The sequence below is a fragment of the Lampetra planeri genome, chromosome 32 (genome assembly GCF_965212315.1).
Source record: "Lampetra planeri chromosome 32, kcLamPlan1.2.h2, whole genome shotgun sequence".
Lineage (NCBI taxonomy): Eukaryota > Metazoa > Chordata > Hyperoartia > Petromyzontiformes > Petromyzontidae > Lampetra > Lampetra planeri.
The window spans coordinates 5,402,680-5,427,691 of record NC_136138.1 but is presented as its reverse complement, the minus strand read 5'-3'; the positions used below and the strand labels follow the sequence as shown (position 1 = coordinate 5,427,691).

The 25,012-nt window shown below is 52.6% G+C and overlaps 1 protein-coding gene across 12 annotated transcripts in view; it reads left to right on the top strand.

Moving 5' to 3' along the window:
• Positions 1-25,012, top strand: part of LOC144729367 (neuronal cell adhesion molecule-like) — a 211,979-nt gene that overhangs the window by 40,331 nt on the left and 146,636 nt on the right. For 11 of the 12 annotated variants that reach the window (XM_078609575.1, XM_078609580.1, XM_078609583.1 and 8 more), the window contains exon 2: positions 14,673-14,784. The exons of the other annotated variant lie outside the window; for it this stretch is intronic. The gene's annotated coding sequence lies outside the window, so the exon portion shown is untranslated. The remainder of the gene's footprint in view (positions 1-14,672; positions 14,785-25,012) is intronic. 12 annotated transcript variants of the gene reach the window in all.

The following is a 25,012-nucleotide window of genomic DNA, read 5'->3' as shown; positions in this document are numbered from 1 at the left end:
CTCTCCAGCGCGCATTCTTTCCTTGGGAATTTTTAATTGGCGGAACGAAAGCTGACGGGGTAGGTGTCAGGGTGACATAAGCTATTGCACGCTTACAAAATATTCCCTCTTGCTCTCTGGTGGGTGTCTCCCAGGCTCTGGGCAACAATTTTGCCAGCGTTTCAACCGGGGAAGCCACGGCAACACGACTGCACGCTGTAGATTTCGCGTTTCAAATTGATTTGTTTGACCAGGTGAGAAGTCAAGAGACCGGGATGAGTCGCCACAGGTCACCGAGGCGAAACAAGCAAAACAAAGTACAGCCATCTTATTGGTTCTTTCGGTAAAGTCACGTAGAATGGAAATAATAAAATAATAAAATAAAACATAATAAGATCATTTTCACGACGTTTCGGCCACAACGCAAGCAGCCGTCCTCAGGTGAAGACCAGGTCTGTCGGGGAGACAGCGTCTGGTCTTCACCTGAGGACGGCTGCTTGCATTGTGGCCGAAACGTCGTGAGAATTATCTTATTATGTTTTATTTTATTATTATATTATTTCCATTCTACGTGACTTTACCGAAAGAACCAATAAGATGAATCCCTGCAGTCATTAAAGCTTTAAATCGAAATTCAAAGTACGGCCAATGAAGCAATCAGGGAAATCAAAACTAACACAGTCGCGTCGCGTGAGACATTTAATACACACCGCACACAAACGCACACCAAAGACACACCTACACGCGCACACACATCAATACCAAATAATAAAACTCCGTCCAGGTTGGTTCAAACTGGATCTTCTTTGTGCGAGCTATACTTTCGCCCCCCGTTGAGATCAAGATGGACAGAGTTTACTTCATGAACCCTTTCACACTTCGGTTGAAAGCGTTCATAAAACCGAGCACCACTTTGTGGGAAGGCAATAACAGTTGTTGGGTGCGTGTACTCAGCCTCGGCATGGGAACGTGGAATTTCTACTGTCAGCTCGGCACTGTAAACAGGAGATGATGAGTGCCAGCCCATGCACACGTGATTGAGGGACCACTTTAAATACAAATGTTCCTATACACACGTACGCGCTGGTGGGCGACAACAAATATCAGCACATTTGTCATTAACACGCAGCCCCCGAGGGAGATCCAGAGGGCCCCTCGAGATGGTATTTTGGTCTACTCTTCCACACTGGCTCGATGCATTGGAATAGGTGTAAGTACCCGCACTGTACCCTGCCACGCGTGACCTGGCGATCGTAGACTAACTGCGGCGCGGACAACGACAGTGGCTGATTTAAGAAACCTTCCCACGATTTTAAATTCCACGCTGGGTATCGAATCGCACGTTGCGACCTCTGGGTAGAAACAAACAAAAACGTTAAACACATAATGGGCGATGTTTCGGGCAACGGGTCTTCACAGCACACAGAGAGAGTAGCGAGGTAGAGAGAGAGGCGGAGGCCTCTCTATGCGCTGTGAAGAAGGGCCAATGCATATTATTTACTTTCTGTTAAGGCCACACACTGTTATTCACGAATTTGTTGAGCTGTTTGGCTCTCTGAGCTCGTGCACTGCTGGCAATGCAGCGTCATCACTCAACAATGAGTTTAATTATGAAGATAAACAAGGTCCCCGCGTTATTAAAGAGATATAATTTAGGCAGCAGAACGATGCCATGAAACTACACGCGTGCACCTGGTCATGCGAAGGTTGTGTGTATGTGTGTTGAACTTCTTTCGCACCGTACGTAGCCAACCGTGCCAATTCGGAGGTGTAAACACGTGTCGTTCAGAGATTTAGAGAGTTTAGTTTCGAGTTGATGTCGGTTCACCAGGTGGTGAGAATGAGAGGTCAGAAAATGAGAGGTCAGAAAAGAGCCTCATTTGACAGAGGGTTACCTGGGTCACCAAAAATGACAAAAGAAAAACCACAACAGGAAAAAACTGCTGAAGTAGGCTGTGGTTGTTCCACCTGATGACGATTGCTTGTGTTGCGATCGAAACGTCGTGATCTATTATTTTTCTACCTACGTGACTTTACCGAAAGAACCAAAGAGTATGGATTCCTGCAGCCACGAAAGCTTCACATCAAGTAGATGTTCTGTTTACTGGGAGTGTAAAATAATACCGTAGAGTGGCTCTTGTGTGGGGGCGGGGTGGGGGTGATGGGGTGGGGGTGATGGGGTGGGGGTGATGGGGTGGGGGTGATGGGGTGGGGGCGATGGGGTGGGGGCGATGGGGTGGGGGCGATGGGGTGGGGGTGCGGGGCGTGGCAGGCTGCGGCACGAATACCGTGCAGGAGACATTTTGAATGCGGGCGCCGTTTGTGGGTCAGACTGTCAACACCACATTGCAGCGACGTGAAAACAGATGCCCCACGAACGCAATGTTGACTCAAGAGAGGCGTGGGCATGTGATCTCTCTCTCTCTCTGTGTACAATACAGTGTTGTATTGTGGTCTGAGTCACCTAATCTGGGGCGAGGGGGCGTGGGGGAGCGGGGACGCACGGGGAGCGGGGGTCCCGAATGGGGTTGGACCGCGCGATCCCAAGGAGGGGTTTTGGGGCATCCACTGGCGTCAACAAATCACCACGACTCGGGCGCGATCAACGAAGCGACTCGCGAGTGGACTCACGCTCCGGTCAATGTGGGGCAGCCTCTGTTGGCTTGGTTTGGGGGTTCGCAAGAATCCCCGTCGACGTGGCAGCGGCAACGTCGTTGGGCGGTGAGACACGCGGGGATGGCGCCGTACCCGGCCCGTTCAATGCGCCCCTTGCATCGCCCCTATTGTGATGTAAGAAGGCTTTTATTTCGCTTTCGTGACTGCAGGGATTCATCTTCTTGGTTCTTTCGATAAAGTCACGCAGAAGGGAAGTAATAAAATAATAAAAATAAAACATAATTAAATAATTCTCACGACGTTTCGGCCACAACGCAAGCAGCCGTCCTCAGGTGAAGACCAGGTCTGTCGGGGAGACAGCGTCCCTTCTACGTGAAATCTTAATTTTTGGAGCTTTCGTGACTGCAGGAATTATTATTTGGTTCTTTCGGTTAAGTCACGTCTAAAGATAAAATAATGAATTAAAATAATAGCGACGTTTCGATTGCAACACAAGCAATCATCAGGCATAAGAGAAATAGCAACAAAAATCTAACTAGAAAACTATAGACAGACATACAAGCAGACAGACATCACAAGGACACACAGAGAGAGGGGTCGTTTCTGTGACGGTCCCTTAAATATAGGGAGGGGGGGCGGGGACGGAGAGAGGGAGGGGGCAGAGAAAATTAGCATATCAATGAGTGGACGGCAACGTGTTGCTGCTGCGCAAGTAAGATGACGACGTGGCACGGCACGCAAGCTTGAAAATTAGGAGAAAGACACACTTAAAACTTCCCCGTAGAAGTGGTTCAATCTTAACCGAACGAACCAAAGAGGCTTTCATTATTTTAAAATTTTGATTTTAATTTTATTTTTATTATTTTAATTTATAATTGTAATTTTATTTTTATTTTATTTTAACTTTTTTATATATTTTTTTCGTGACTTTACCGAAAGAGCCAAGAATATGAATTCCTACAGTCACGAAAGTTTTAAGTCAAAATGTAAGGCGTCGAATTTCAGACGCGGTGGTCAACCAGGGCTCTCTTGCTCTGTGGATGTTGTTGGCTGTCTGTCTGCTCGCGCGCCACCGTCTTTTGTTCTCTGTTCCCTCTGTGGGCCAACAATAACACTAATTATTCATGCATCCGACCTGACCGCGATTACGTTACCTGGATTTCTCTGTCTCTGTTGGCCCCCTAGGCTCAGAAGAAACCGAACCAATTTTTTTCGTGGGGTTGTTTTACGAACGCCGTGTGTGTCAGTTTGCAGCTAACCTCAAGGCTTAACTTTAGACGCACCAAAACCACTGCGTATAGCGGAAGGGGGAGGGTATTTGCTTGTTTGTTTGTTTTTCCGCGGGGTTTGCGTTGCGCGGCTCCTTGATGTTTCTTTTCGTCTGGCGCCGGCGCTATGGCGGCCACGACGTCCCTTTGTTTTTGCTCCGACATGCCGGGATCTTCTTCGGGAATTGAATGGATTCGAATCGATTCGGTTCCTCAAGAAGCCCCCGCCCTGCACGTGGAGCGAAACGTCGGACGTCGTGCCTAACAACGCGAGGGCGGTACGCTACCCGAAAACAGGTCAAGTAAAAAATAAAATCACGTGATTTCCTGCTCAAAATGAGCGTTGAGGTGCCGAACATCTTACGACTGCAGCCCCCGAGCCAATTGTAGAGATTCCACATTCCTATGGCGGGGGGCGAGTCTATACATGGGACAAACCACGGTTGACTTCTCCACCAAGCAGTATCTATTTTATCGACCCTGGGCTGACCACATCGGACGGAGAGTTAAAATTGGTGCTGCCTGCCCTAACCCTAATGATCGCTCCAAAGCGCGACACGGAGAGCCAAATGCAAATAGCGAGGCGCGCTCCCTCGCTCACTCTCACGCTCGCTCACTCCCTCTCTCTCTCACGCTTCCTCTCACGCTCGTTCTCACTCTCTCGCTCTCTCTCCCACACTCGCTCTCACACTCGCTCACTCTCTCTCTCTCTCACGCTTCCTTTCACGCTCGCTCTCACTCTCTCACACTCGCTCACTCTCACTCTCTCACGCTTCCTCTCACTCTCTCACGCTCACTCTCACACTCGCTCTCACTCTCTCACACTCGCTCACTCCCTCTCTCTCTCACGCTTCCTCTCACGCTCGTTCTCACTCTCTCGCTCTCTCTCCCACACTCGATCTCACTCTCTCACGCTTCCTCTCACTCGCTCACGCTCACTCTCACACTCGCTCTCACTCTCTCACACTCGCTCACTCCCTCTCTCTCTCACGCTTCCTCTCACGCTCGTTCTCACTCTCTCGCTCTCTCTCCCACACTCGATCTCACTCTCTCACGCTTCCTCTCACTCGCTCACGCTCACTCTCACACTCGCTCACTCTCTCTCTCTCGCTCTCTCTCTCTCACGCTCTCACGCTCTCTCACGCTCGATCTCACTCTCTCACACTCTCTCACGCTCTCACTCGCTCGCTCTCTCACACACTCTCTCATTCTCTCACTCTCCCTCTCACGCTCGCTCTCACTCTCACACTCTTTCACGCTCTCTCACGCTTGATCTCATTCTCTCTCGCTCGCTCTCTCTCACGCTCGCTCTCACTCTCTCACACCCTCTCACGCTCGATCTCACTCTCTCACGCTCTCTCACTCTCTCACGCTCGCTCTCACACTCGCTCACTCTCTCTCTCTCGCTCTCTCACACACTCTCTCATTCTCTCACTCTCACACTCTCTCACGCTCTCTCACGCTCTCTCACGCTCGCTCTCACTCTCACACTCTCTCACGCTCTCTCACGCTCGCTCTCACTCGCTCGCTCTCTCACACACTCTCTCACTCTCTCACGCTCTCACTCTCTCACACTCGCTCACTCTCTCTCCTCCACTCTCTCATTATCTCTCTCTCTCTCACGCTCTCACTCTCTCACACTCGCTCACTCTCTCTCCTCCACTCTCTCATTATCTCTCTCTCCCACTCGCTCTCACTCGCTCGGAGCGCGCGCCCCGTTCCCTGCAGCCTCTCTCTGCCTTAATTGAGCCCTCTGCGAATCCAGGCTCGTTTTGCAAGCGTAACGATCGCTGCGAAGAATACATCATATTTTGCCTCGCCGTTACTCCTGATGATAGTAATTGGAGCGCTGAGAGCTTCGTGCCTGGCTTCATTATTCTTTGCTTTGCAACTGTATTTTTTTTTTGTTGGGGCATCCTTTAATATCGCGCAAATTACAACCCCCGGTTGAACGTCGCCTGAACGCTGCCACGCTTCCGCTCTTCAAATCCCCGAAGCTGCATTTACGTTCGAGCGTGTATTCTATCAGTGCGTGTTACGGAGTTTTGCCTCAGTGAACGAGACCAATCTCAGCGAAGGCTAAAGGCGCAGCCCTGCGCTTGCTCACTCACGCCACCGCTGGCGGAAGGGCCTCTAATCGTGGGAGCTCGAGAAAGCCCCCCCCCCCCCCCAGTAGAGTTGGGACGATTCTTACACGCTGGACAGACATCTCGGAAGAGCTGGTAGCAGCCCCCCGCTTTACCCCCACAGCATGCGACCTACGGATCGACAATCTGTGGAGTAACCCCCCTGGGTGGGCAGAGGGCGGATGGATTTAGGGGCCGTCCATAAATGACGTCACGCACCTGGGGGGGGGGTCAGACATTTGTGACGATGTGTGACGGGGGGGGGGGGGTTGAGAAAAGTGACGTCACATCAAAATGCGCAACTTTTAATAAATATAGACAACACGTTCTACTTAATGAAATATACTTTTTAATAAATGTTTTATCCTACAACATCAGAGTGCAGCGCCACATAACTACGCACTACAATGACAATAGCTTAAAGCGATTTGAAGCATGTTTTATTTGGGGGGGGGGGGGGGCAGAGGGGGGGGGTCTGACTTTTTGTGACGCCGTGTGACGAGGCGGGAGGGGTCAAAAATCGTCCAAAATCGCGTGACGTCATTTATGCACGGCCCCTTAGCGAACGCCTCCCTCCCTCCCTGCCTCCTCTCTCATTGAGAAACAACAACGACTCTTGCCACTTGCTTCAGCGTCCCGCGCATCCCCCCCCCTCCCCAACCCTCGCGACCCACGCGACCCACATTCCCGGCCGCTCCGTGGTCACTCGCGCTACCACCCCCCTCCTGCCGTCCGCGCCCTTCTTCTCGTCCGTCGCTCCACTCCAGCGGCCTGCGTTGGCCCCCAAAAGCACCTCCCTAGCGCCGGCCCTGCTCATGGGCACCTGAGCCCGCTCGCTGTAACAGCCGCTAACTGAGAAGCCTTGTGTCTCTCCGTGCGCAGTGTTTACAAAAGAAGCCCCGCTCGCGGCCCAAATGGCTTGGGGTTTTTATTTTTTTTATTTTCGTTTTGCAGAGGCAGTCAATTTATTTGATGGCCGCGGTCCCAGTTTCAAGTTACAGAAAAAAAACGCTCGCATTTCGTCAGAGTCGAGCGATTTAAAGTAACAACAACAAGAAATCCCAATTAACAAAATTAATTGAAATTATTAAACGCAATTAACCACGAGCGTTCTGAGCTCGCGCGTTTTGTCGGGACCAGCGGGAAGTCGGGTTTACGCATGGCGGCGTTAAGATGTCAAAACTTCGCATTTTTGTTGAGCGGAATATCGTAATGCGAATGTTAACGTGAATTGAAAGGTTTTTTTTTTGTTCAGCGCTGCCGTCGATTGCCACTGCGTGCACGTGGGGCCACGCCGGAGAGGAAGCAATAAAAAAAGCGGTCCAATTTTGCCCCAGGCCCTCAACACAAAAGAGGGCCCTACCAGGGGCCCGTTTTTCGTCGCTCATGAACGAGGGGTCCGACCCTCGCATGGAATTCCGCCCCAGGGCCCTCCAGCCCTGGACCTGCAGGAAAACCCTGTGACAGCTCCTGGTTACAGGAGTGCGTGCCTGTGATCACCCAGGATGCACCCAATTTCTTCAGAGCTCGGAGGCGAAGCGAGGTTAAACTTAGCTCGTGCTTGGGTTGTGATTTCGGCTGCCGCGGGGCTACGATGTTGTCAGCCGAGGGCAGTGCGGAAAAATCGAATGTTGTACCGTACTATGCTCCAACATTGGAGGCTCCCCGCCTTCACCAACCCGCGCTGACCGGCATGACGAAGTGTGGTCAAACAACCCCCACGACCCGCACGGCGTAGGGAAAGCCTCATCCAGAAGTGGGTGAGCAAAAGGACTGTACATGCACATATACTTGCATAATGTGTGCACATAGATGGGACACAGACATTAAAGCAATACCATCTCCACTGGCAGTTTAGTGAGCCAGCGGTGGAAATTCAACATTTCCATGATGGGGTCGAGTCCATGCATAAGGCAACTGTTTTTGATGTCATATGGAGTGATGCATTCTCACCAGTTGGTGTTCGTTTCACCAACCCCTACGAGATGATGATGATGTGTTTTTCACATCACCGGTGGTGTCGCGTGACATCGGACAACGTCACCACTAATTGTTTGCACGAATACATCTTAAATTCGGACAAATTATTAATTGAACCTTACGGCGCAAAATGTCCGCGATGCAGTCACTTTTAGTCTGTTGATGGTCAGCGATGCGGCAATCGACTCATCTCGACGAGCCGTACACGATGCACTATTTAATAGTTGAAATTCTCCTGTACAACTGTTATATGATGGGTGCTTCATCGATCGGGGAGTTGAGCCAGAACCACTGGGAAATCTGTTTGAATCTCGGTTACAGCCACTTGTGATTTAACTGGGTTCTCAAGTGCATTGCATGGTCTAAGCCCAGTCACCAATTACTATATGTATAAAAAAATTGCAGGTAAAATCTTCTATTTCATTTGGCTGAATAGCAGATCTGTCATGACTGCACACACATCCATACGCAAAACACATTAATTTGGCTTTCACTTACTTTGGCTATATTCCAGCATTGAAAGCTTAAACATCGGTTTGACTTTCATGGGAAAAACTCATCGCAGGGTGCATGGGAGAGTTCGACCATGAGTCTGTGAGACATCCTGCATGAAATAATAATACCAATTCTACTGTGAGACTTCCTAATGGCTTATTCGTCTCATCATATGGCGCTACGAGCTTGAAATAAATTGGACAGAAGAAAAGATGATTTTTTTTTCCATTTCACACGCACAGTTTATGTCAAACAGGCAGCGAGCCTCACTCATCTTTCAAAGGGCATTTAGCGACACTCTTGCAACACGGTAGCCCACAGTACACCCCAACAAAATCGCTATCCTACATGGGTGTAACGATCCACTCTACTCCCCCACCCTCCACTCCCCGAAAAAATGGTGTCCCAGAAATAAAATATTTAATTGCCTCGGCCATTTTGATTTATTTGGTACCCCGGGGTACCGCCATAAGGATCAATTATCCGAGAATCCGAAACAGGTCCAAAAACGTGTCCCTCGTGTGCGTGTGTGCGTGCGACATCCTCACTGAAAAGGGCCTGGGCCTTGGATGGGACAAGCCGATACACAAAGCGACGGCGGAGGAGGCAGCAGAAGGAGGGAGTCGCCAAGGGAACTCAGAATTATTTTTGTTTCACGCTCCGTAGGAACAATCACCCCTCGCCAGGCGAGAACCGGGAAATCATCCCGTTAAGTGGCGCGTCGTTAAGTGCAACTTTGCCAGATTTTTTGTTGGGCGTTCTTTCCCCTTCCCAGAGCGTGGGTCCGCGGGGCACACGCAGCGAGCAGAGCGCTGTAGAAAATTAATTCTTACTCCGCGAGGCCGGCAGGGAGGAATGGAAACAGCAGAGAGCTGCCACGCGTAATGACTCGTGCTCGCAAAGATGGTTTTGGTACGATGGGGTTTTTTTTTTTGGGAAGAGGCTGTTTGCTATTGTTTTTGTATCGACTGAACGTGTTGTGTGTCCATGAAAAATAAATCGTGTCCTCAGCCATGATCAATCCGCTGCTGGATAAAGGCCTCCCCAAGCCGTCACCGTCTTTCACGATGCTACAATGTAATCATCTACCCGGCACATTTGCACAAGCTGATTATTTCATGGCTCCATCTCCTCTGTAGACGTCATCTCTACGCGTTACGTTTCTTGGCTGCCACTCCTGTCGCGATTCTTGACCGTCTGCCATCGTCGCTTCGAGTGACAGTGGATGGGCCATGGCTGATGATGACGGGGAATTGAAGGGTGTCTTATGATCCGGATAATGCGGTAATCGTGGCAATCCTTTGCGCAGCTGGCAATCGTAACGGCGACAATACGAGTGGCACGTGGTTGTTTGGAGATGTTACAGTCAGTCTCGGGCTTAGCCATCGGTTGGAGCCAGCAGCGTTGGCGAGACAAAGTCTTCTCCACTGCTAGATGAACGCCTCCCAACACCACGTAGGGCGTGAGGGTTCTAGAACCTGTCTTCACCACGTTGGTCAGTGTGAATTGGTGAATATGGTGCCCAGGACCGGTTCAGGTATCACTCGTCACTGATATTAGCCACCGGATGCAAACCAAACCTTAAGTCGCCAGATTTTTGGGAAGAATTGTCACTATTCGGAACCGCGAATCAAACATGTCTTTATCTTAGGGGGTCACGACTCGATTCAATGCCCAATTTCTTCGCTGTGCACGCGACGAGCGCCAAATCGTGGCTTTAGCAGTGGGGGTCATGTCAACCACGGTGGCGAGATGTTAACTCCCTCGCCTGGTATACAGCAGATCGTGGGTTAGATCCCGACCCTGACGCCTGCTGCATATTTGGAGATTGCCTGTTCTCCTTCTGGTCGCGTGGATTTTTCTTCGGGTCCTTCGGTTTTTCCTTCCAAATTTAGAAACATGCGTTTAGAGTATTTGGCTGCGATGAGTTTCCACACAACAAACCACTTTGTTGAGCTATCATGGGTGGCCAGGTGGCTTCTGAAAAAGAGCAATATAGCTTAGTGTGCCTTATCTGGTAAAATACAAATAGTTCAATAGTAAAAATAGTTAAACCATTTGCGTCTCAACCTATATGAATTAAAAAAGAAAACACCGATTATTACACACACACACATGCATTTGTATTGTAAACCGTTTGGAGATGCAGTTGCATTTATAGAGACAATTGTACACCATCAGGCTGTAACATCACTGACGACTGCCAGCCCAATGCAATACGCGAATTCTGGTGGAACAAGCCAACTCCACTCAGCTACTACCCCAAATAGCCCACAACATTAACAATGCAATTATATCCCTGCTGCTGCTTTTTTTTAAACGCCAAACAGCAAGGAAGGCTGTAAATCCATTGCTATTGTTGATACACACACACAGATGCATTGACGTCAGCGTGCTTGACAATGTATACCCATCGATGCTTATCGATGCTTCGTCGATTGCTTGCAAACGACAATATCGGCAACGCGAGGTTACTGGGCGATTGCGCGACCTTGAGTGTCAGGATTAGGAGGAAGCTCGTGGATTAACTCGCCACGCGCGCGCGGCTCGTGTCCGCTGCTCAAGTGCCCACGTGTTGTTCCCCAGCACTCCTCTCAGTAGTGTCTGTCGCCCCAGGCACTGCCCCCCCCCACCCACTGCTCCACCCCGAGCCCTGGCAGGCAGATGGCCAGCCGGACAGACGGAGGTCTGTGCCCCCTCGCCCGGGAGGTTGGGGGGAGGGGGTCGTGGGGAGGTCTTGCTGGGCCATTGTTGATACCATGAGACCCTGGTTGTCCCCTTGGCTCATCTGTCTTCAAATCAGATTCTCTCTTTTCAGATGTTTTTTTTCTCAAATGTTATTAACGTGTCAATGTGCCGCCCCGACTCAAATAATCGGTGGGGCCAAATGGTCATCGCTGCTGGCAGCTGCGAGCTGCAACTGGTGGGAACTCCACATTCTTATGGCGGGGGCCATTGTATTGTCTGTGTGTTTGTTGGGAGCGGTGGTGGAGTGGCAGGCACACCGCGCAACGAACTTGGCGACCTGAGTTCGATTCCCGCCGGGGATGGCAGCGGGCGGGGGCATTTTAGCCAGAGACGAGTTAAGCAGCGTTGAGTCACCGTCAGGTGACCAAACGAAACAAGCAGACATCGACGACGTCGCCTTCACAAATCCGTCTCTCCGCATACAATGTCTACAAGGGTTTTTTTTTCTTACACAACCCATCAGCTGCCACAGCCGTCTGAGAACGCGTAATTTCATCGGCATTGATTTAAAGACGAGCAAAAACTTCCCCGAGCGGGTTTTCGATGCTCAGTGTCTCATCAGCAGCAGAGTCGGGCTTGCTTTAACCACCAATCATGCAGGCAATTCAGGGCCGACCTCTCTCTTTAAGACGTGGGCATTCTGGTGCGACCCACAGTTTTATATTTATAATAATACAAAACTGAATACTGTATAAACGTTAAACGTTAATCAGGGTTGCATTGTTTAAAATTTGTTCCGCGCAATAAAGGTTACACTGTCCCCCATTAATCATTGATTTCCCTGTCCGGCACGTGAGCGAGGCAATTGAGTTAGCCTGCAACTTATTTCAAAAGCCACGGTGCGACTGTGGCCATGGAACCCATACTATGGACCATGCCGTAAAACGAATGACTCTTAGAGATACACAGACCCATAGAAATACATATAGACCCATAGAGTCACGTAATAATACATAGCGGCTCACTGGAATACATAAAAGACAAGCCACAGGCCAGCCACAGAAGTCCGATTGTGGCCGTGCAACCCAAACTATGAATTATACGGTATATTAATACCAGATACAGGGATCCATAGAGATACATAAGACCCATAGAGACTCGTAGAAACACATAGACTCATAGAAATGCATGAAAGACAGGCCAAAGACAAGCCACAACAGTGCGATTGTGGGTGGCCATGCAACCCAAACTATGGACCATGTAGTAAACCACTGGACCATGCGCTGCTTCAACGGAGGAGTGTCGAAATTCTAGGGGACCCTCTCTTGAAGCCCTCTCGTCGTGTCGAGCAGACGACGACACTGTTGGCATTTAACTCCTGCACATACAAACAAGTACAAAATAAAGCAGACTCCTTCATCTGTAATTGTGAAATTGACTTGAGTCGAGTAAACGTGTGTGGAGCTGCGTTGTGAGCTGCAGAGGGGAGTGCTGCAAACAATTCATTGTTTTACGACACTACCATACGCTGTTCCTTCGCCAAGCCCGCTTTGGTGCAGCGTGGTGAAGTATGATCAAGCGAGGCCCTTCATCCGGCAGTGGAAAACTCAACACATTCGTCAATGGCCAACGTGGCATTGAAACAAACGTTTAATTAGTCGGGCAACCTTTCAGGCAATGGTGTTCCTTCATTGCGCGCATCACATTGTTGAAAGAACCAATCAATCGATTTACGAGCCATCAAGAAAGGCCATTGGCCGAAACGTCGCCGAGTATAACGAATGCGTCGAATTTTATTTTAATTGTGCCTGTGCACCACTGCTCTACGCGGCAGCAGTTTCATCAAATATATTTTTTCATCCAGCAGTGGATTGACGGAGCGGCTACTGTATATCGCGCTTGTATAGGTTATATACACTATGGTGTCTGTTGTTGTTGTTGCAATCAATACTCCAGGCCCCACTTGATAGGGGGCCACTTTTGCTGTTACGCACCAGGGAGACGAACACTCGTGCCGATCATGAAGCGACGTTAGTGACAACACACCGGGCTGCCGCTGTGAGTCGTTAGTGCGGCTTCATGTAACGGAGCTATAGTCTCTGTCGCGCGTACATCAGTTATCCATAATACAGGGGGGCTTAGATCGCGTAAATATATAAATGTGTCGTTAAACCCGCCACCACCCGACACAGCCAACTCGTAAGGGTTTATCACGTAAACAGAACGTGGCCAATTCGTTACTAGTGCTGCACACCGACGTGTTGGGGATACGCTCATTGCAGCGTTACGCAAAAGCTGAAACGGCTTCGGTGGCTATCATCATCATCAGCAGCAGCCACACCGCCTCCCGTCATCCCTACGAGTGCCCCACTCGCACGGAGCTCCGCGTGGCTGGAGCGATGGAGGGGAGCCGCTGTGCAGCGCCACGCGATGGACGATGACGACGTTGTTGTTGATGTTGTTGTTGATGTTGTTGGTGTTGAACGTGTGCCTCTTTTAAAGGCTGCCTAGATAGGAAACAAGACAAATATAATAGGTGACCTTTCGGACAATGGCCCGTCTTGAGAGCACATGCCTGATTCGTGATTTATTTGCTGTGAAGGGCCAATGCCCGAAATTGCTCTTCTTCATAGCACTTCGATAATGTGATGTGTGTACTGTGCGGAGGAGCCATTGCCCGAAACGTCGCCTTTTAAGGCAGCCTATTAGGTACTCCCCCTTATGATGCCACACAGCGTTGCTATTGACGAGCGCGTTGAGTTTCTGCGCCGCTGTTTTGCCTGTGTGCACCACTGCCGATGCGAGGGTCTCGCCGATTGACGATTCGCCTCTTTCAGGGATCGGCGCGTGCCGGCGGCTCTACCCACGGTGGTTCGGGATGGGTGGGTGGGGTGGTGGGGGTGGGTGGGTGGGGTGGTGGGGATGGGTGGGTGAGGTGGGGGTGGTGGGGATGGGTGGGGTGGTGGGGATGGGTGGGTGAGGTGGGGGTGGTGGGGATGGGTGGGGGTGGGTGGGGGTTGGTGGGGTGGGTGAGGTGGGGTGGTGGGGGTGGGTGGGGTGGTGGGGATGGGTGGGTGAGGTGGGGGTGGTGGGGATGGGTGGGGTGGTGGGGATGGGTGGGTGAGGTGGGGGTGGTGGGGATGGGTGGGGGTGGGTGGGGATTGGTGGGGTGGGTGAGGTGGGGTGGTGGGGGTGGGTAGGGTGGTGGGGATGGGTGGGTGAGGTGGGGGTGGTGGGGAAGGGTGGGGTGGGTGAGGTGGGGTTGGTGGGGATGGGTGGGGGTGGATGGGGGTGGGTGGGGTGGGTCAGGTGGGGGTGGTGGGGGTGGGTGGGGTGGGTGGAGTGGTGGGGGTGATGGTGGGGGTGGGTGGGGAGGGTGTTGGGGGAGTAGGGGAGGACTCTCGTGGGCGATTAATGGGCGCGCGCGGAGGGGCACGAGCGGCGCGCGCGCATTCACTGGCACGTCCACTGGCTTGTCGCGGCTTACGGGGCTGGCTGGCGTGCATCCGTGCGTCTGCAGCAGAGGCGGGCGGGCGGGCGTGCGGACGCTCCTCTCTCTCCGTCTCGAGCCTCTGCGGCGCGACTGACCCGGAGTGAGCCGACTGCTCTCCAGACCTCGCGCAAACGCAACCGTGAGTACCTCTCACTTTGTGCGCGAGTTCCATCGCCACGCACCTCGCGCGTGAAGATTACATTTCAGCACGAGCTGATAACGTAGTTGTCGCAGTAGCATCCTTTGTTTGACCGAGTGAAATAAATGTAGGCTGTTTGTTGGGTGGGACACAAGGTGATAGATGCATTGCCTCTTTTGCAAGAGTCACATGGGTGTTTAGTTTGTTGTCATTCACCCGCACCGATTCGCACGGTTGGCTACGTACGGTGCGAAAGAAGTTCGACATATACACAGTACATAATAACCCTTCGCATGATTTTAGATATCGTGGCTATTTTAACCTCTTTAGAATTACATTATTTGCTGCTGCTGCTGCTGCATAGACAATGGTGCACGATCACAGTGAACAACTCAACAACACTGTGGCCTCAACATAAAATACATATAATCGGCGACGTTTCTGGCAATGGCCCTTCTTCATGAATTACATGAACTCGTGTATATGGTTAATTTACAACGAAGATGGTTATTGAGTCGAGGACACATTTACGATTGCTCTTATTACGTTTACTCGAACAACTGATTTGGACGTCTTGTGAACGAGACTTGGTGCGTCTTGTGAGCGAGACTTGGTGCGTCTTGTGAACAAGACGTGGCGCGTCTTGTGAACGAGACGTGGCGCGTCTTGTGAACAGAGACTTGGTGCGTCTTGTGAACAAGACGTGGCGCGTTGTCTTATGAGCGAGACTTGGTGCGTCTTGTGAACGAGACTTGGTGCGTCTTGTGAACAAGACGTGGCGCGTCTTGTGAACAAGACGTGGCGCGTTGTCTTGTGAGCGAGACTTGGTGCGTCTTGTGAACGAGACTTGGCGCGTCTTGTGAACAAGACGTGGCGCGTCTTGTGAACGAGACTTGGTGCGTCTTGTGAACAGAGACTTGGCGCGTTGTCTTGTGAGCGAGACTTGGCGCGTTGTCTTGTGGCGTCTCTGCAATTTGGTTTCGGCCATCCACGCCGAAGCAAATTGACGATTTCGTGTCGAGTTGGGAAGGAGGCGCTCTGCGTGCATGCGTGCGTACATACCGGTGACGATTATTTGAACCGGTCCTGGGCCTCCCCTAGGTCGACTCAGCCTCGAGTCAGTACCTGGTGCGGTGTGCAAAATTAATCGCCACTGGGGAGACAAAGGCGGCCGGGCGTGGTGTTAGCCATCCACCCTCCTCGTGTGGTGACGCCGGCCTGCATAGGTGCTCGCTTACAGCACTTGCCCCAAACAGTCTGTTAAGGCTACACGGGGGATCTTTGCCTGTTGTAGGTGCCAAAGCGAGTTATGCGGTTAGGACCCACGTGATGGTGTTGCTGCTGATGGTGGTAAATCAACAACTTGTGTTCCATCGTGAGATTGAGTCAACGTGTAATGTATGTTGAAGACTATATTGGCCCTTGTTGGCACAGCCTCGTCCGTTCAGAACGTGAAGAGACCCGCGCGTGACGACGGAGTGATAACGAGAAATAATGACAATTATTATTTGCCCGTGTGAGGTGCAATTTCACAATGTCTCAGGGCGCCTTGCGCGAAAAGTACAAAGATAATAAGGGAACTGGGTGGCAGGATAAGCGCCGAAGAGGAACAGAGCTGATTAGAACAAATAATTGTTGGAGGGACATTTCGTTTTTAGACTTACAGATATGAACAGAGCCGCCTGGTCTCCTACAGTAGGGAGTTCTACAACTGGGGAGGGGGGGGGGGCAGCAGTAGGGAGTTCCACAACTGGGGGGGGCAGCAGTAGGGAGTTTCACAACTGGGGGGGGGCAGCAGTGGGAGTTCCACAACTGGGGGGGGCAGCAGTAGGGAGTTCCACAACTGGGGGGGGCAGCAGTAGGGAGTTCCACAACTGGGGGGGGCAGCAGTAGGGAGTTCCACAACTGGGGGGGGGGGGGCACCAGTAGGGAGTTCCACAACTGGGGGGGGGGGGGCAGCAGTAGGGAGTTCCACAACTGGGGGGGGGCACCAGTAGGGAGTTCCACAACTGGGGGGGGGGGCAGCAGTAGGGAGTTCCACAACTGGGGGGGGCACTAGTAGGGAGTTCCACAACTGGGGGGGGAGGGGGGCACCAGTAGGGAGTTCCACAACTGGGGGGGGGGAGGGGGGCACCAACAGAGAGTTCCACAATTGGGGGGGGCACCAGTAGGGAGTTCCACAACTGGGGGGGGAGGGGGGCACCAGTATAGAGTTCCACAATTGGGGGGGCACCAGTAGGGAGTTTCACAACTGGGGGGGGGCACCAGTAGAGAGTTCCACAATTGGGGGGGGCACCAGTAGTGAGTTCCACAACTGGGGGGGGATGGGGGCACCAGTAGAGAGTTCCACAATTGGGGGGGGGCACCAGTAGGGAGTTCCACAACTGGGGGGGGGCACCGGTAGGGAGTTCCACAACTGGGGGGGGATGGGGGCACCAGTAGGGAGTTCCACAATTGGGGGGGGCACCAGTAGGGAGTTCCACAACTGGGGGGAGGCACCAGTAGGGAGTTCCACAACTGGGGGGGAGGGGGGCACCAGTAGGGAGTTCCACAATTGGGGGGGGGCACCAGTAGAGAGTTCCACAACTGGGGGGGGGGGGCACCAGTAGGGAGTTCCACAACTGGGGGGGGGGGGGCGGGAGGGCACCAGTAGGGAGTTCCACAATTGGGGGGGAGCACCAGTAGGGAGTTCCACAACTGGGGGGGGGAGGGGGGCACCAGTAGAGAGTTCCACAACTGGGGGGGGGGCACCAGTAGAGAGTTCCACAACTGGGGGGGGAAAGGGCACCAGTAGGGAGTTCCACAACCGGGGGGGGCACCAATTTGGGGGCCAATGCAGCAAACAACCGATCGCCCCCCTCCAGTGTAGCTGAGATGGAGGTGGAGGTTCGGAAGGGCACCATCGGCAGATCTTGGAGACCTCGAGTGCCGGGGCGCGAGGTTGAATTGGCGCCTGAATAGAAGGAGGCTGGGGCGGGGGGGAGACCCCTCTGCAAGGCCTTAAATATGAGCATCACCATTTTTGGATTCCACTCGACTGCGGCCGCGGGGGGAGCCGACGCAGCGAGACGCGAGCGGGAGGGACGCGAGGCGCGAGCTGCGTCGGCCGCAGTCGGGGTGCGAGCGGTCACCGTGCCGCTGGCCCGCGAGGGCTGGGCGGCCGTGCCTCCCCACCAAATCTACGTCGGTGATTCGGAAGGTGTTTCTTTTTCATTGTCGTCTCTATCCTCACGCGCGCGTACGAGGGCGGTCGTGACACCGTATGGCTGGAGATCATTTAACTTCTACTTCATTGATTCTCTTGCTTAATAATGAGCGGCGCGGGGTGATGCGGATTTACGAGCTGTCACCACCGCCGCCAGCAACGTTATTGCCGTGGCGAACCGCACCTCTGGCAGCACCGCCACCATCAGCGCCGGCACTCTGCGATGGCCACCGCTTACTGCCAGCTACCATCAATAACAAGGAGCACCGCCATCATCGTTAACCATCGTCATCGTGGCCGTCGTCGCGTTCACCGCCGACCACCGACTTGTTCGCCGCTCCCACCATCATCACCAATGCCACCACTATCACCACCATCGTCGTTGTTGTTCGAACCCCCATCAACATGACCACCACCGCCAGCACCAGCATGAGCACCATTACCACAAATACAGCCATCATCACCACCATGAACGTAACCACAGTCACCACCAACAAGCAGCACCACCACCACCACCAAACGGGCTGTTATTGTGCGGTTTAACAACCCCCATCAACATATCCACCAGCAGCATGACCACCATCACCACAAACACAGCAACCATCACCACCACCACCACGAACATAACCACCACCAATAATCAGCATAATCAAAGGGGCTATTATTGTGCATCTCCACAAAAACCCTTCCATCTTTTCAAACCGCCCCGCCTCCCCCCGCCTTGCCCCGTACCCCCCATCCCATCCCTCCACGAGGCACGCGCGCGTCTAATGACGCGTGCCCGATTGGGGGCGCCTAATAGCGTGCGGTGCACCCCGAGCATCGCTCCTCCACCCCGTGGACTCCTGCTCTGAAGACTCGAGGCGAGCTTGACAGAGGGGCCGCGCTACCGTCTCTGTTGCAACATCCCTGCCTCCCTCCCCCCATGCACACGCGGCGCGTGTCTATCCTGCTGCTGCTGCCACCGCTGGCACTTGCGTAGGCGCCGCCAGGCAACGGCACTGCTGGGTGGCGCCGGTGGCGGTGGGGCCGGTGCTTGTCAGAGGCAGCGGCGAGGGTTCGTGGTGGATCATCGCGTAAATGTTGCGTACAGCCACGGTGAAAAAGACAGCGAATATTTTTTTTTATTACAGTTAATACACCCGCAGTATTAATCAGGGCGGCCTGCCGGGTTCCAACCTCTGCAACAAAAAATTGGTGAACACGCTACCACTGGGCCACATCACCGTCCCCCAATGCATGTGCGTTCATGAAATTAAGAATTCTCCCTTTTTCATATTTTTATTCTCAGAATCCCCTCTTTAGGCCTAAAAGACGGCTTATTGAGGCTTTAAAAGACGGCTTCTTCAGGCTTAGACCCCATAAAAAATCCTACCTTTTTCATAGCGGAATTCGGACGGACGACTTAGTGGAACTTGGGACAATAGTGTCTCGCTGTGCAGATGCCGGAGAGAGAGAGAGACAGCCTTCTTTACCCCGAGGTGCTTCGCTCTCTCTCAATTTCTCTCGTGCGCTCTCTCGATAGAGGATCGTGTTTGGCTTTGCGCGGGTGGAGCTGACATTGATTTATGAATCAAACTCTACAACAGCCAGCAAAGCGGGACGCACGCTCTGGCAGGCGAAACAGCCGAAGCGGAGTCAGTCACACGCAAAGAATGGGCGCGGTGAAATGGAAAAGCAAATTCTGCGCGTGGTTTATTTAAACGTACAGTATTTATAAATACCTCTGCATATTTATGCAACGTGGATCATGTTGAGACGCGCGTTGGAAATGTAAAACAAAAGAATACAAATGTTGACATGTATACTTCTTACGTGGTAATAGAGTGGTCTTTTATTTGTACGGGAAAGTCATTATCGAGTGTCAGTGCTTCCGAGGTTATGCATTGGGATGTTTGAGCAATTCCACTTTTTTTAAGGGGCGGGGGGGGGAAGCGAGGAGGTGGGGGGTTGGTTCGTAGAAGTCACCGTGCGTGTCAGGGGATATCATTAAAACAATTCCGCACGGACGGCTTCAACAATCCACTTGGCGTGATGCCACCTTCTGGCCAACTCGAAGCCCAGCAGGTCGCGAGTGTGAACACGAGAATGCGTCACTCTTTGGGTCTTTCGATAAAGTCACGTAGATAGGAAAAATAATAAAATAACAACAAAAATTCACGACGTTTCACTCTTTGGGTCTTTCGATAAAGTCACGTAGATAGAAAAAATAATAAAATAACAACAAAAATTCACGACGTTTCGATCGCAACAGGAGAAATCGTCTTCAGGGGGAAAATACAACAGGCGGACTGCTGAGGCAGGAAGAAAGGTAGCGGGAGAGCTACTGCAGCTAAAGGTTGTATAGGTTTGAGATGGGTACAGCCCAAGGGTAAGTGGGCGGGGCCAGATATGGAATTTGCAAGTGTAGTAAAACCTTGGATTGCGAGCATAATTCGTTCCGGAAACGTGTTTGTAATCCAAAGCACTCGTATATCAAAGCACTCGCACAATCAGTTGTGATCACGTGACGCTCGGCAGACAAAGCGTATACGCGTACTACTCGTATTGCAAGACCTCGCTCGTTTATCAAATTAATATTTATTAAAAAAAAGTGCTCGTCTTGCAAAACACTCGCAGACCAAGTTACTCGCAATCCAAGGTTTTACTGTAAATGTAAAATCGCAGAGCGAGGTATACCTCGGCCATTGTATTGCTTGCGATTAGAGATTCGCATGTCAATTCGTGATGATCTCTGTGCCACCCACCTACCCTCGCCTCCATGGATGGATGACGATAAGCTATGTAATGGTGATGGCAATGATGATGATGATGGTCCTGCTGCTACCGATGATGATGATGAGTAACGCGCCGATGGTCATGCTGATTATCACGACCCAGAGAACAGTGGGAATGACCGCTCACATTGCGTGCGTACTAATGCATCCTCATATAAATTCTTAACGTATTTTAAATAATTTCTTCAATAATTGTATCATTGATTGAATCTATTTCTCATGCCGGGGTTGAGCTATCTCCTCGCACGGCTTAATGGTAGACACCCCCACACGCTCTCCCAAACACCCCCACGCTCCCCCCCCATACACTCCCCTATGCTTCCCCATGCTCGCCTACTCTCCCCCCCGCACACACTCTCCTACACTCCACCGTGCTCCACCCCCCCCCCCCCCTCCCGGAGTCACAGATGCCTCAAGGCCTCCATCGTGAGCTTTTTGGAGACAGACGGGGTCATTGGGGGTAGCGAGGGGGGGGGTGCAGGGTGATGGGGGACCAGGGGTGGGGGCGGCGAGGGGTGGCCTACGGAGCGAAATCAAAACTCCGTGATTGTGAGGCCGTCGCCGTTCTCACAAAGGTCGCCACCCTCCTCCGGTTTGTGTGGAATGTCACCCTGATGGATTTGGCACGGCGCTAGCAGCGCCACACTGCTGCTGCTGCTACTGCTGCAGCCGCCCTCGGCCTCAATGCTATCGCGGACCGCAGGGGGTGGTGCGAAGTGGGAGGAGGGAGGGAGGGAGGGCGGGAAGGGAAAACCTGCGCGAGGGAGGAAGGAGGAGAGGGAAGAGGGAGGCAGGCAGAGGGGGAACGGCAGGGGGGTTGGGGGCCAAACGGGGCCACCAGCCTCGTTGACTCGCTCTCGACTTGATGTTGTTATCTTTCAGGGAGAGTCTTGCCGGACACCCAAGTCTTCCCCGTTTTTGCATTTTTCTTCCACATCTATCGCCTTCTGACCCTTCTCCCTCGTCAATTGCTTTAGGCATCTCTCTCTCTCGCGCGATTATTCGTGCGCCAACCTTCATTCGTCCGCAGCTCCGTCGGCTCATTGTTGTTACCGCGAGAGCGTAAAGAGACAAATTATTTAAAAGCCAAAAAAATCTCAAAGGAAGCACTCGGGGTCGGAAACGATTGGCAGTTGGATCGCCGAGGTGAGAGCTCCCGTCCGTGCTGCGCCGTCGTTCCGCCCGTGGTCGCTTTCCAACCGGAAGACCCCAAAGAATGCATTCGCCGCACGTTCGTTCGTCTTGGATATAAGCCCGTGGCGGTAAAGGCCTTTTCCTCTTCCAACCGTACCCCCCACCCTTTCACCCCCCTTCCAACCGAGTTGCGTAATCACAAGGAACATTTGCGACCGATGCCCAGGGGCGGTGTCGGGCCTTCGCTGCGATGTCCAAGGGTCGCTGGGTGGCCTTTTGCGTATCCTCCAGTGGGAAGATTCAGATACTGACCCACTGCAGTCACACTGCTCGGGCTCTGTGTTATTTATAAGCAGAGGAGGCTTTTTCAAAGAGACATTGTTCCTTGAGCCATTCGCCCCCCAGGACACGATTTTATTTTTTTATAGAAAGCAAAAGCCCTCCCCCCCCACCCCACCCTCCCCAGAGTGGATCTTGGCCTTCAGACCTTCGTGAGCAGCGGTTGAGTTATATTGCTCGCGGCGAGAGACCCGGGCCTACGATCACATCACTCCGTACGGACCCGTCTGATCTCGGAAGCTCGGTGGGGTTAAACTTTAACACTCACTGTTCATGAACAAACACGCTCCCATGTCAATGCCCCCCCCCCCGCCTTCCACGATGGAATATGGTCACATGATCCTCCAGCAGCCCTCATCCAGCAGTGGATTGACAAAGGCCTACACGTGTACACGTGTACAACAGGCCTAAACCTTTATTTTGTCTACGAAACATCTGTAGATCATTGATGCGCTATGAACGAGGGCCATTGCCCGAAACGTCGTCTATTATATATTTTTCCTTTTAAGGCGGCAGTGTTGTTGACGAACGTGGTGAGTAGTATTCTTGGTCCTTTCGGTAAAGTCACGTAGAAGGGAAATAATAAAATATTGTTATATTATTTATATTATTTCATTATTTCCCTTCTATGTGACTTTACCGAAAGAACCAAGAATATGAATCCCTGCAGTCACGAAAGCTTTAAATCAAAAGTGGTGAGTAGTTTTTGTTGGTTGTGCTTGTGCACCGCTGCCAAAGCAGTAGCAGCAGCCGCAGAGTCACCAACGTATTGCGAGGGTTTGCGGATCACGTAGAGATTTGTGTGTCATGCCCTCGTATGGTTGGTGGGTTTTCTCAGGGCCACTCAAGTTTCCTCCCACGTCCACCAAGATAGTGGACGGTTGACGAGGTCAGGTGGGCTCCTAGCAGAAGGTGCCGATACGACGGCGAGGTGCCGCGGCATCAACATCAGCTGGCTGCGATAACCTCTTGACCTTGGCCTCGTAGGGTTCGACGAATTAACTGGGGCTGCGCGACACCCCGTGGGTCAACTCGGGAGCGGAGCGGTCGCGTTCGGGCCACGCGGCCCGGAGCTGCGTCAGTGGCGCTCCGCACGAGGACCCCTGACCCGTTACCCGGCACAGCATCGACCAAGGCACGGCCGTGGTGCTGAGCAATTACGTTGAATTAATCACGGAAGCGTGGATGCACGTGTAATGTAGTAACTCCACGGGAGACGACTTCACGGGTAACACACTCTTTATTTTACCAAACTTGGTTACAGGTGACTAACACCTACTTTGTATCTCGGGTGACAAACACCCACTTAGCTACTTGGCGACTAACGCCCACTGAGCTACTCGGATGACCAACATCCACTTAGTACTCGGGTGACAAACACCCACTTAGCTACTTGGCGACTAACGCCCACTGAGTTACTCGGATGACCAACATCCACTTAGTACTCGGGTGACAAACACCCACTTAGCTACTTGGCGACTAACGCCCACTGAGCTACTCGGATGACCAACATCCTCTTAGCTACTTGGCGACTAACGCCACTGAGCTACTCGGATGACCAACATCCACTTAGTACTCGGGTGACAAACACCCACTTAGCTACTTGGCGACTAACGCCCACTGAGCTACTCGGATGACCAACATCCACTTAGCTACTCGGCGACTAACGCCACTGAGCTACTCGGCTTCACTAGGTCTTCAGCTCCGTCTTCGGGTCTTCAACTGGGTAACTCTCCCCGAGTGCTCTCGCGCGTCCCCCTTTATACCCCACCTGCGGACGTCGCTGCGAGCACCCACTTATTCGACCAATCGCCGGGCGCTGGCTACGATCCTCTTTTCCCACATCTCATCGTGCCTCACCACTCACTCCGCGCCGCCTCGTCATCTGTCACTCCCGGCGCGCGCGTCCACACCACGCCCACAACGCGTGCCCAACCCCGCACCCCGCGCCGCCCCGTGATCCATCACTGTCACAGTCGGCGCACGTCAATACCACCACTACACACGCACGCTGACCGAGCTCTCACCGGGGACGTGCACTGGTGTTCTGCGTGCAGCGTGGGGGGGGGGGATTGGGGGGTGTTGTGGGGAATGCAGGAGGTGCGTGGCGACGTTGATGACGGACCCCTGCCGCTTTATCGCTCACTAAAGCGCTGCCATTTCGCTGGCTACCGATTCCAGAATGTTTGTGTGTGGGCTCGTGTGTGCGTGTGGGGGGAGCGGTAGTGCAGTGGTTAGCGCGCTGCGCTATGAACCCAGAGACACTGGTGACGATTATCTGAATCGGTTTTGGGCCTCCCCTAGGTCAAATCAGCCTGAAATGAGTACCTGGTGCGGTGTGTAAACATCGCCACTGGGGAGACAAATATGGCTGGGCGTGGTGTTGGCCACCCACATCCCCGTGTCCCTTGCCTGCCTTCATGGGTGCTTACTAACTTGCCCGAACATTCCGCTCAGGCTGCAAGGGGGATCTGTGTCTTTGTAATATTGTAAGAACTGAGAAATTAGCATTCAAGCTGAGGGTGATGCGGCCGAGCGGTAGCGCGTTCGCCGCTTGTTGCAGAGGCTCATGGTTCGAACCCAGCGGCTGCCCTGCTTAACACACCGCGGGCGTGATAGCAGCAAATCATACTGCTTCCGAGCGGACGCTCAAGTTCCCGTGACGTCGTTCGCAAGCGCAGGCCATCCAGCGCCGGTGGTCGGGGTCCAAAAAAAAAAAAGTTTACCTGCAGATTACTCAGTTTGGGAATTGTACATTGCAACAATCGCCCGC